Consider the following 10041-nt stretch of genomic DNA (forward strand, 5'->3'; position numbering starts at 1 on the left):
CGCTGACCCGCACAAGCGTCCGAAAAAACCGCATTGTAATTGTCAAGTATACATAAAGAAATTGGCATCAAATTTTGACTTAGCAACCATCATTTCTTTAGCATTTAGCATAATAGAGTATATAACCTCCTTTACAGCATCATTTGAACCTCAAATTAGCCTATAATTCTTTTCATTGTGGCGAGCAGCGAACATTTTCATGCCACGGGAAAGAATGAATTATCACCTACTATTCAATTTATTGATGTTACACACACAAAAATGCATATTTCTCAGAAAATTTTGGGTGACAAAGCCTTTCTAAGTGCCACCATTTTACATGTAGGCATCACCAGGATTCCAAAAAAAATCAAAAGGGGAGGGGGACACCCCCTCCCCTTATACCCCTCCCCCAGCAATGGCGGCGGAACCGGGGGGGGCTTGGGGGGCTCAACCCCCCAATGAAAAAGTTGAGGGGCAAATGCATGATAAGCCCCCAAAATATTTACCAAGGCTCCGAAACGTGCATCTGCCCATTTTTCAATGCATACTTGTCGATCTGTCCGATGCACACGTATACTATATAGGTGTAATAATTTTAGTAACTGCTGGGGGACCCTCGGCCCGTCCCCTGGCTATAGACCACATTGTCACCCCAACCGCGTCTTCACGCCCCGTGAAAAGTGGAAGCAGTGAGTGTGAGTACCGGTAAGCGTAACACAACTTCGTCTTAGGCCAATGACTTGCCTCATTTCAGCCAGTTCTCCAACATCCCCTTACTTGGCGGCGGAGCGTATATATACACAGTCAGGGGGCGAATACCCCCCCCCCCCCCGGACGGACTCAAATGGACTGCTGGCGCCCTTTTCAGCTTTTCACTACTTTTTACTTATTCGCGATTATTGACTCTTTTATTGCGCTCTCATATATACCTATTGACATTTGTCATATTCTGTTGGTGTAATTTTCCGACAAAATGGCGACGACACCTATTTATTCTCCGTTTATCTGCAAATTAGCAAGGCCCGGAAAGGGTCATTTCCTGCAATCTAAGGAGTATCTTTATCCAAAATTTTTCTGTACGCTCCGCGCCAACCTGTGGTGGCGCTCCGCTTAGATAGTGTTGAAAGCGCCCCTACAGACCATTCTTGCCCCCCCCCCCGACCAATACCCCAAGCTCCGCCACTGCCCTTACTACACTCAAAAACGTCTTCGCGAGTACACTACGAGTAATAGCTACTCTCTTAAAGCACCATCGAATATACAAAATTACAATGTTTTTACAGACTTTTACGTGCAATCTGAGAAATTGCAGACTTGAGACCCATATTTTAGGGCTAGGTATTCGCAGCATAAAACACTCGGGAAGTGCCGTTTCCGGCCATCTGGAGGTTTGAAAAAACCCAAAATTTTCTTGTACGCTCCGCGCCAACCAATGGTGGCGCTCCGCTTAGATAGTCTCCATACATTAGCCCCCCCCCCCCAATAATATTTCCGTTCCGCCGCACCTGTCCCCCAGGACGGCAATTCGTGGCATGAACCAGCATTTGCCTTCTCAAGAGTTGGGAGCTATGTAATTGTATGAGTATGAGGATTTACAGTTTAACACAATTTTGCAGTTACAGGCTGGTTGTAAGAAATTTATAACCTATGAGAAATAAAATTTCTTGAGAAAGATGATCCCAACTTTGTTTTATAAATATCTTAGAAAATTACACCTGGGAACATTTTTTTAGAAGTAAATTAACATCACCATTGTACACTTTTGTCGCACCAAATTGCATCTGAGGGCATTCGGCAAAAGAAAAGTTTACAAAGGGGAGGGGGCCCCCTCCCCTTACACCCCTTCCCCATATCACTCTAATGCCACTTTGGCCCCTCCCAAACAAAGGTCCTGGATCCGCCAGTGAATGCAGTTATGTACAGAAATAGAAGCCAGATGGAATTTGAAGGCAAAGGGTAAGATTTAGATGAAATCTGAATATGTCACCTAAGTTTGACTCCATCAAGGTTTACAGTATTACAGAGCACAGGTTACTGTGCTTTAGGAACACAGTCACTAGCTGTCTTGCACTGTTTCTGCAACTGATATGTTTATTGTCGCTGCCACATCACTGCATTGTTGAGGAACTCATTAAGCAGGTTTAACATCAGGCTACCAATCATGCAGTCAGTGCAGGTAGATGTCTGTTTCAGCCCCCTTGTATAACATTTGAACTGTTCTGCACATATGGGTCCTAAAAATTAAAATTCCAAATTGTAGACTTCCACATCTGAAATTTTACCTTAGGTGTTCTGTTGCATGTGTAACCCTTTGAAAGTGATGTGTTACTTTAATTGGTGGCGCTGTATAGAATTAATTAGAGGGTTTACTGTTATATTATGCCACTGCACATGTCTAGGTTTTTGTTGCCTGGTAGCCATCTTTACCCGTGCAGCCCTGTTAGCCTTGCTATCCTCTGTAAGGCATAGTTTAGTTAGTTCCGTTTGTCAGCTGGTGTTTTGTGGTTTTATCTTGAGACCTTCTGTAGCAGATTACTTGGCAGCTCTCCAGGTACGGTTTTTCCCTTTTGTTTTAAGTTAATTTTGTAATAAAGTATTCACAGCGAGTCCATGCGATGTGCTGTGTTTGTTAGTGTATTGTAGCATGCGTAGCCTGTTGTGTGTAGTGCACAGCGGAGTGTCAGCATTGTTCGCTGATATAACTGAGCATTTGATTAGTTGATTAGTTGGTGAAAGACTAAATTGTTTACGGTGACAGTTATTGAATAAAGTTTACTGTGTGATAGATTATGTGTAGAATGTGGGGTTTTCTAAGATAAATAGGCTGTTTTGGCCTATAAGGCGATATAATTGTGTTGTGGGAGCCCTACTGTATTGGATGTTAGTATTAATAGCTAGGGTTGTTAGGCTTAGCAATATGCCCATGAGTACAGAGACCTGAGCTTTGTGTTATATCCAAGTGGGGGCGTTGTTGCAGAATACTGTTGATCCTCGTTTGTACACAAACGGGTATACTATCGTGATAAGGGATTAGTACTGATTGAGAAAGGGTTATCTCATGTTTTACCGTGGAGTTTATACACCCTTGCAAGAAGTTCATTGTTGTATTATTTTGATATATTGATTTGATCAGATTTAAAGTGTTTGGCAACAGTAGTTAAGCATATTGAAATATTTTAAATGTCATCGTAGTGGTAATGTTTTATCACTGTTTGGTAACCTTTTCTCCAGACTGGTGTTGAGGACCGGTGCTCCATACTTTGAGGGTCGCAGGAACTTCGCCTGAGCCTGTGATGTCCGCGAACTGATCAGTTAGCGCGCGATATTAATTAGGGAAAATTTGTATAGTCTAGCTGGGGATAAGTGCATGCAACGGGGGGGTGTATTAATCTAGACGGGGGTAATTATCTCACTACGGTGGGATAGCATTCATTGTTATTATATTAGGCAGTACAGTATTAAGTATTTAAGTGTATTAATCTAGAAGGGGGTTTATCTCACTACTGTGGGATAGCATTCATTGTTACTTTAAGCATAATCGTTTTAAGCATTTGAGTGTATACCACACCGTATTCAAACGGGGGAATTGATCTCTCCCGTCTCAATAATCGATTACCCTGACCGTGTAAATTCAGTACGTGTTGGGACAATTTAATAACTTGGGTTTTGAGTCTTTATTTCTTCTGGGTTAGGGGGCTATTACTCTAACCTAAATAGAGGGCGGACGAACCACGGGTTACACATGTGCCAGTTCCACTAGACTAGCCAAGCTTTATGCTATAAATATGAAAAGTTAACAGTCCAAATGATGTTTTAGATGGTACTGATGAAATTTGGGGCAACCTTACTGTGCAGTATGCAGGGATGTGCTCAGGAATATTCGAGTGCCGTGCAGATTGTGCGGAAGTGTGATCCACACCCTGGGAGAGGGATCTCATGGGTGGGGTGCCCCCTCCCCACCCGGTGCCGCCCAGTGTGAGCACATCCGTGAGAATGGTTTTCATATACATGTTGATGTGAACAGTGGCGTAGGAAGGTACTTTTGAGTGGGGGGGGGGGGGCTGAAAACTGATGGCCGGCCTGGGGGAGGGGTCTAAGGGGAGGGATTTATTTTGCATTTCCAGGTGGCCTCAGATGCAATTTGGTGCAATATAGCACACTTCAACACCCACTCCATTTTGTAAATAATTTTGCATTTTCACCTGGTCTTAGATGTAATTTAGTGCTCCTAATGAGAAAAACATCTCATTTGAAAAGGAAAAAGGGGGGGCGGAATGATACTTCCGCCCCCATATTTTTCACTGGGGGCTGGCGCCCCCCCCCCCCCAGCACCCCCGGTTCCTACGCCCTTGGATGTGAAACATTTACTCCAATCAAAGAAAAATTTGATTTTTTTTTTTCTTTTTTAAGGTTTAATTAAATACCATACAATAATGTTCAGTGTAAAGAACATGTTTCCATCATGATGAAAGTAGTGTTTACACCAAGTACAATCTTCGGGTATTGCAACAGTCAATGTTATCCTAACATTGGCATTTAATGACCATCATGTAACCATGAAGGTACCCATTTCAATCTACACCATATAGGCAATCGCTGTAACAATACAGGTAACAGTTAGTACCTTTAACAAATCACAGCAAGACATTTCTTTCAACAGATCTTTCAGCGAGGTTAGATTTCTGTCATTTTCATTCTAATTCTTTCTTCCAAGTCTGGCTCCCTACATCTGAAAAATAATTAATGATGATATATTCTTAGTTATAGGAAAGTCTTTTGAAGCAAACACTGTTAGCTACTGCCCAAAATTCCGGAACACTGTCACGCCTCAAAAATAACAGACAGTCGAGACTATAAGATGGGGTTTGCGGACCCCTCCACTGGGATGTTTTTTTTTTTTTTGTAGAAATACAGACTAACGATCATAAGTGAAGGAAACCGAATGACAGGGGAGACTTCAGCCCTCCCTCCCTCAACCCCCTCTCCCCACTAGGAGAAAATCTTTTTGAAAGAAATTTAATGTTTGGACCTGCCGTGATCCCAACTGACCTTCAACTTACATTTTTGTGGACAACCTTCTTTATGATGAGCAAATGGGTTGCTATCAAACCAAGCAAGCCTCACAACGACATCACTAGTGCTATAAAGTTTCATTGTTTTTCTTCGTGCATTCCTTTAATAGGTTGTCAAAATGATCTGTGCAATTTATTTTTGCTAAAATGATGAGCTTTGTACATTCTCCCAACAATGTTGTTTCAGCGACAGTACAGCATATTGTCACTTTGCAGAAGAAACAAAAATCATGACAAGACATCCACTGTTAATTGTGTATTAAAGGTACAGTATAATATTAATGCCTAAATTATGTATAAATTGTTAAGAATTAGCCCAGAAAATAAATTTAATCTTTGAAGTACATGACAGTACAACCAAGTAGGAGATCTAGTTAACTGACCAATTATTGGATAGCGGAGGGCCTTTGTTTCCTTGAAGGGTCTTTGAAGTTAGTGATAAACATTTGTCTTCTTTCAAGTACTCACCAAATGGGATGCATCCGGCTGTCTTTTCCCTGCATATTGAGTTGTTTGTATGAGATCCAGTCATCAAACTAAATATAATTGCAAATTTAATATAACTACTTCTAGCCATGTTGCCCATGCATATGTCACTTGTTACACTTACTCCACCACACCCAAAACTGAACAGGAATGATGCTTACTGTATACTCCATAGGATCTCAGGGTCTTTCTTACATACAAACTGGGGACTTTGGCCCCTACCAGCCGACTATGTGGATCCCCAAGTGGAGCAATTTTACCCCCTCCCCAGTCTGGTCCCCCAAAGGAAAGATATTTATTAAATAATAAATTGAATAATTTTGATTTATTAGCAAATGTCAAAATTTCTAACTTTCATAATTTTACAAAATTCTGGTTGTGTTTTTAAACCAGAAAGCCAGTAGGCTTGTTGTGATTCCTTGCCATTTGAAATTAACATCCCAAGCTTTCGTCATTGTTGATTTAATTGATCAGCAAGGTTCTTTCACTGACTGTGGACCTACCTACTAAATATGTTAAATGACAATGTTTACAAACTAATTTAGCAAACTCAACTCAAGCCCTGCCCCCTAATAAATGTGCATAATATCACATTGAACAGACAGTATCATGTACTCGCTATTTACCAACACCTTCACACCTTTCTACTCACTATGGAGCATATATGTACCAAGTATGATTTCAATCCAACACGTCTTTGTTTTTGGGAACTTTATGCGATTAGTTTTAATTGAGGAATTTGTCGGAAGACTCATTTACTCATTATCTGCAGCAGTCCTTAATTACTCGCCAATTAATGCTCTTGGAAGGGAAAAAATTGGCTAATATCTTAGTTTGCTGTTTTGAGATGAATACATGTAAATAACTCAATGTACTGTACATGTCAAAAGGGTAGGAAAACATTGACAAACGCAAACAGCTGCTTTAACAATGACAGAGCTACAGAGAGGATAGCTAGACTAGAAATTACTATTAACTTACTTCTAGATCTGGACATAATGTCTTCTGTATACAGTACGTGCAGTTGTTCTCAGAGGGTTGATTGACCTGTTCCAGGTTCACATACACAACATCTGTTGATGAAGTAAATCAAATATCTAATTATATAAGAAAGGCAACCACAAACTATACTAAAACAATGCATTGCCACATATTGTAACCTTGCCAATTCATCTGTCCTCCATAAAGAGGCTGAGTGTGATTGTGGTATAATTTCTTAGAGTTTAATATGTTAATTTGTTTCTTAGATAGCACGAAAGTATGCAGAGATCGTTTATTGCCCTTCAAAACATCAACTCTTGCCGAGGCCTCCAACATTTTCCATAGCAGAAAGTACATACCCAGTACCTACGTTGGTTATTCAAGTTGTTATAAACTGTCATCACTTGTTGACTTGAGGTTAATTATGATTTACTGACAGCAAAAGGTGAAGCTGAGCATTCACACTAAAACATTGCTTACATGGTTATGGTTTGGAGACATAAATGATGTAGCTAAGTTTAATTTAGCTATATATATAGTTCATCCCAAGTCATATGGAGTCATACTGTAAGATGCTATTTTGAAACCCAACACAGCTTATATTAAGCAGAATCAATGTGGCCAAATGTCCGCCAACGTGCATTATATTCAGGAATGTTCTTATGTATACAATAGATGTGTCCATGGCCTAGCTCCAGATTACCTTACTGATAATACTATTCTACAGAGAGATAGCCATTCGTATATAACTAGATCTACCTGCTCTAATAATAGTTTACTTGCTCCTGTTAGATCTGGGAATGGTAAAAGGTCCTTTTAAATTTTCTGGAGGCAGGTCGTGGAACAGTCGTCCCCCAAATTTGAAATGCTTGCCAAATATGAAATCTTATATATTTGTTAAGATGTCCGATATTTGTTTGTCTATCTTTTTGCCGTCCTTTCTGTGCTTTTGGATGTTTACCGTTTTTCTACTGCATCATATTGTATTTTGTATTGAGGGCTCCTCTGGAAGCAGTGCTTCTGCACTGAGCAGGACTACCCTCATTAAAGATGACAATAAAAAAATTAAAAAATGAGTATTCAGAGAGTTTACAAGGTAGACGTGTAGTTTCTGCATCCATTCCTACTCTCGTAACCTAACAGGTCTATGCTACCATCAAGAGTGTACCTTAAAAGCAATACTCAGTATCTGACCACTTTCTGAAGTGCTGAAGGAGGTGAATCAAGGCATCCCATTCATCATGAATGCATGCAGTTATAACTCTGTCACAAATTACTTCAATCACATGTTCGGGCACTTGAAGATTCCAAAATCTCTCACTAGGTTGTTCTATGGATGAGAAGATTTAGACATACCGGTAAGAGATCAGAGAAACATTTAAAATAGCAGAATTTCTTAAATTTCCTTGCATAGCAAACATCTTACAGTGACCAGAGCTGCTTCGATAAGTATAGATGCTAAAAAGAATCTGAACAGCCCACACAGAGCAGCCCACACAAATTTAAGCAACAGATTTCATAAACATCTGAGTTTGTTTTGAAAATCAGTTTTAAATTTTTCATTTAACTGAGTACACAAAATGCTGAACTGAGCTTGCAGTCCTTTCCGGGCTGCTTTCTGAGTTGTTACAAATCAAGCTGGTGTGTGATCCTTGGATACAGGCTATGGAATTTCAGGTACTTTTGCAATCCCACACTCCTCCCACCCCCATCTCTCCTTTCCTTCAAGTTGCTGCCCCAACTCAAGGAAAGTCATGAACCTACTTCTTAGCTCCGTCAAGTTAACTATGCCAAATTTTCAATTTTTTTCTCAAGTTTCATCTTGTTTTTTACTTCTGTTCTAAAATTAATGTTTCAAATGAAAGAGAATGCTTCAACTCACTCTTAACGACCATGAAATTCTTCTTCCTCTCTACACTCTCAGTGACCAGCTCCACAATGTGGCGGTTGCCTGGATTCTGAAATTCAAATCTAATCTTCTTTGATAGACCTTGGTACGTATTTTAATATATTCCTTTCCTATAATTTATTTTTCAAAAAAGCTAGAGTTAACGGACAATGTGCATGCCAATATTTTGAAGTTAACCGCTTCCTGTTTGACTGAATACCCTGAAAATTGGCTCCTAAGGCCTCACCACAAAATAAAGAAAGCTGCCATTGATTACGTCAATAGCTGAAATTTCATATTGATGACGTTAGAGAGGAACAACTCTTGTATCAAAGTCATTTTCGGTGTGGTAGACTCCCCGTGGAAAATATTCAGCTGTTGTTGCTAGGCCTAGGGCAATTTCCTTTAAGCCCAACACAGTTTAAAACATAAATGAGTTCTTAATTTTTTGTTAAAAAGAAAGCCTAGGCGACGCTAAACAAGCACACTGAAGCTAGACCTAGGGTACGCTAAAGTAACAGTAACAATGTAGGCTGCCTGTAATGTTAAGCATACAACATGCCTTGCCAGACTTCATAAAATTTGAATCATTATACAGTTACTTTACTACAAATTATAATCGTCATAGTCTATGCCAATTGCCCCGTCCTCCATCCAATCTTATAGATCTATCTATCACTGTACAATGTTAAAAATGGTTTCTATCTGTAATACCAGACTGTGATTGTGTCCCTAACATTACAACATACTGTACATAAAGTAATTTCTTGTTATGCATACTATCGTAATTTGAATTTGTCTTCATCTTTTAGTTAAGAAATTAAGCAGTTTCTTGGTCTTGATTAATTATTTAATACTCATACCTGTTTTTCATCTCATATAGCCTATTGTGTTGATTCATGTAATAGTACTCTGTGGTAATTCTGTTTTGACAGGGGCGACAGAAACACTCAAACTCCGCAAAAGTAGAAAAGTAAAGTTACTGTTTTAACAGAGAACAAGCTGGAGGTTGTAAGGGAAGGTTATAGGCATGGATCCAAGGTAAGGTGCGGGGAGGGGGGGGGGGGTGGGTAGCTGTGGAGGAAGAGGTGAATAACCTCATCCCCATTCATCATCCACATACATAATTAAAAGCAATTTAAATCAGTGGCTTGTAGGTAGGAGCACTAACCTTCAAGAAAGGTCTTCTAAATGTCCCTGAATCTGACCCCATGTAGGGGGAGCTGGGGGTTCTCCTCCAGAGACAATTTAAAAATTAGATGTCAAACAGTGAATTCTGGGGCATATATAAATAGCTATATTAGGTAAGGTGACCAGACGTCCCCGATTTTCGGGGACAGTCCCCGATTACAGTGCGCTGTCCCGATGAACAAGTGTCCCCGAAAATGTCCCCGAATCGTCAAAATGTTCAGGAATTTCGAAAATATCCCACACTATTAGTAAAATAATTGTAAAAACAAATTTAGTCAAGTCAGCAGTCGCAGAACGGAACAGGTGGGCCAGTGTGGAAACACTGTACAAAAATATGCTAGATCGATCTAGCCTAGCACTCTTTCGACCGTATAATTGGCAACTACGGCGACACGACACTTATAGTGTGAGCATGAGCAACTCACAAGCTCTTAAAGAACC

At 40.1% G+C, this 10041-nt stretch overlaps 1 long non-coding RNA gene across 1 annotated transcript; it reads right to left on the bottom strand.

The window, feature by feature from the left end:
• Positions 1-6563: 6563 nt before the first annotated feature.
• Positions 6564-9371, bottom strand: LOC139975773 (uncharacterized). Its single transcript, XR_011795878.1, has 4 exons — positions 9273-9371; positions 8404-8479; positions 7690-7851; positions 6564-6613 (listed from the first exon to the last, which is right to left on the bottom strand). It is a non-coding gene; the product is annotated as an uncharacterized lncRNA (long non-coding RNA).
• Positions 9372-10041: the final 670 nt, after the last annotated feature.

The sequence above is a fragment of the Apostichopus japonicus genome, chromosome 11 (assembly GCF_037975245.1).
Source record: "Apostichopus japonicus isolate 1M-3 chromosome 11, ASM3797524v1, whole genome shotgun sequence".
NCBI classification, from domain to species: Eukaryota; Metazoa; Echinodermata; class Holothuroidea; order Aspidochirotida; family Stichopodidae; genus Apostichopus; species Apostichopus japonicus.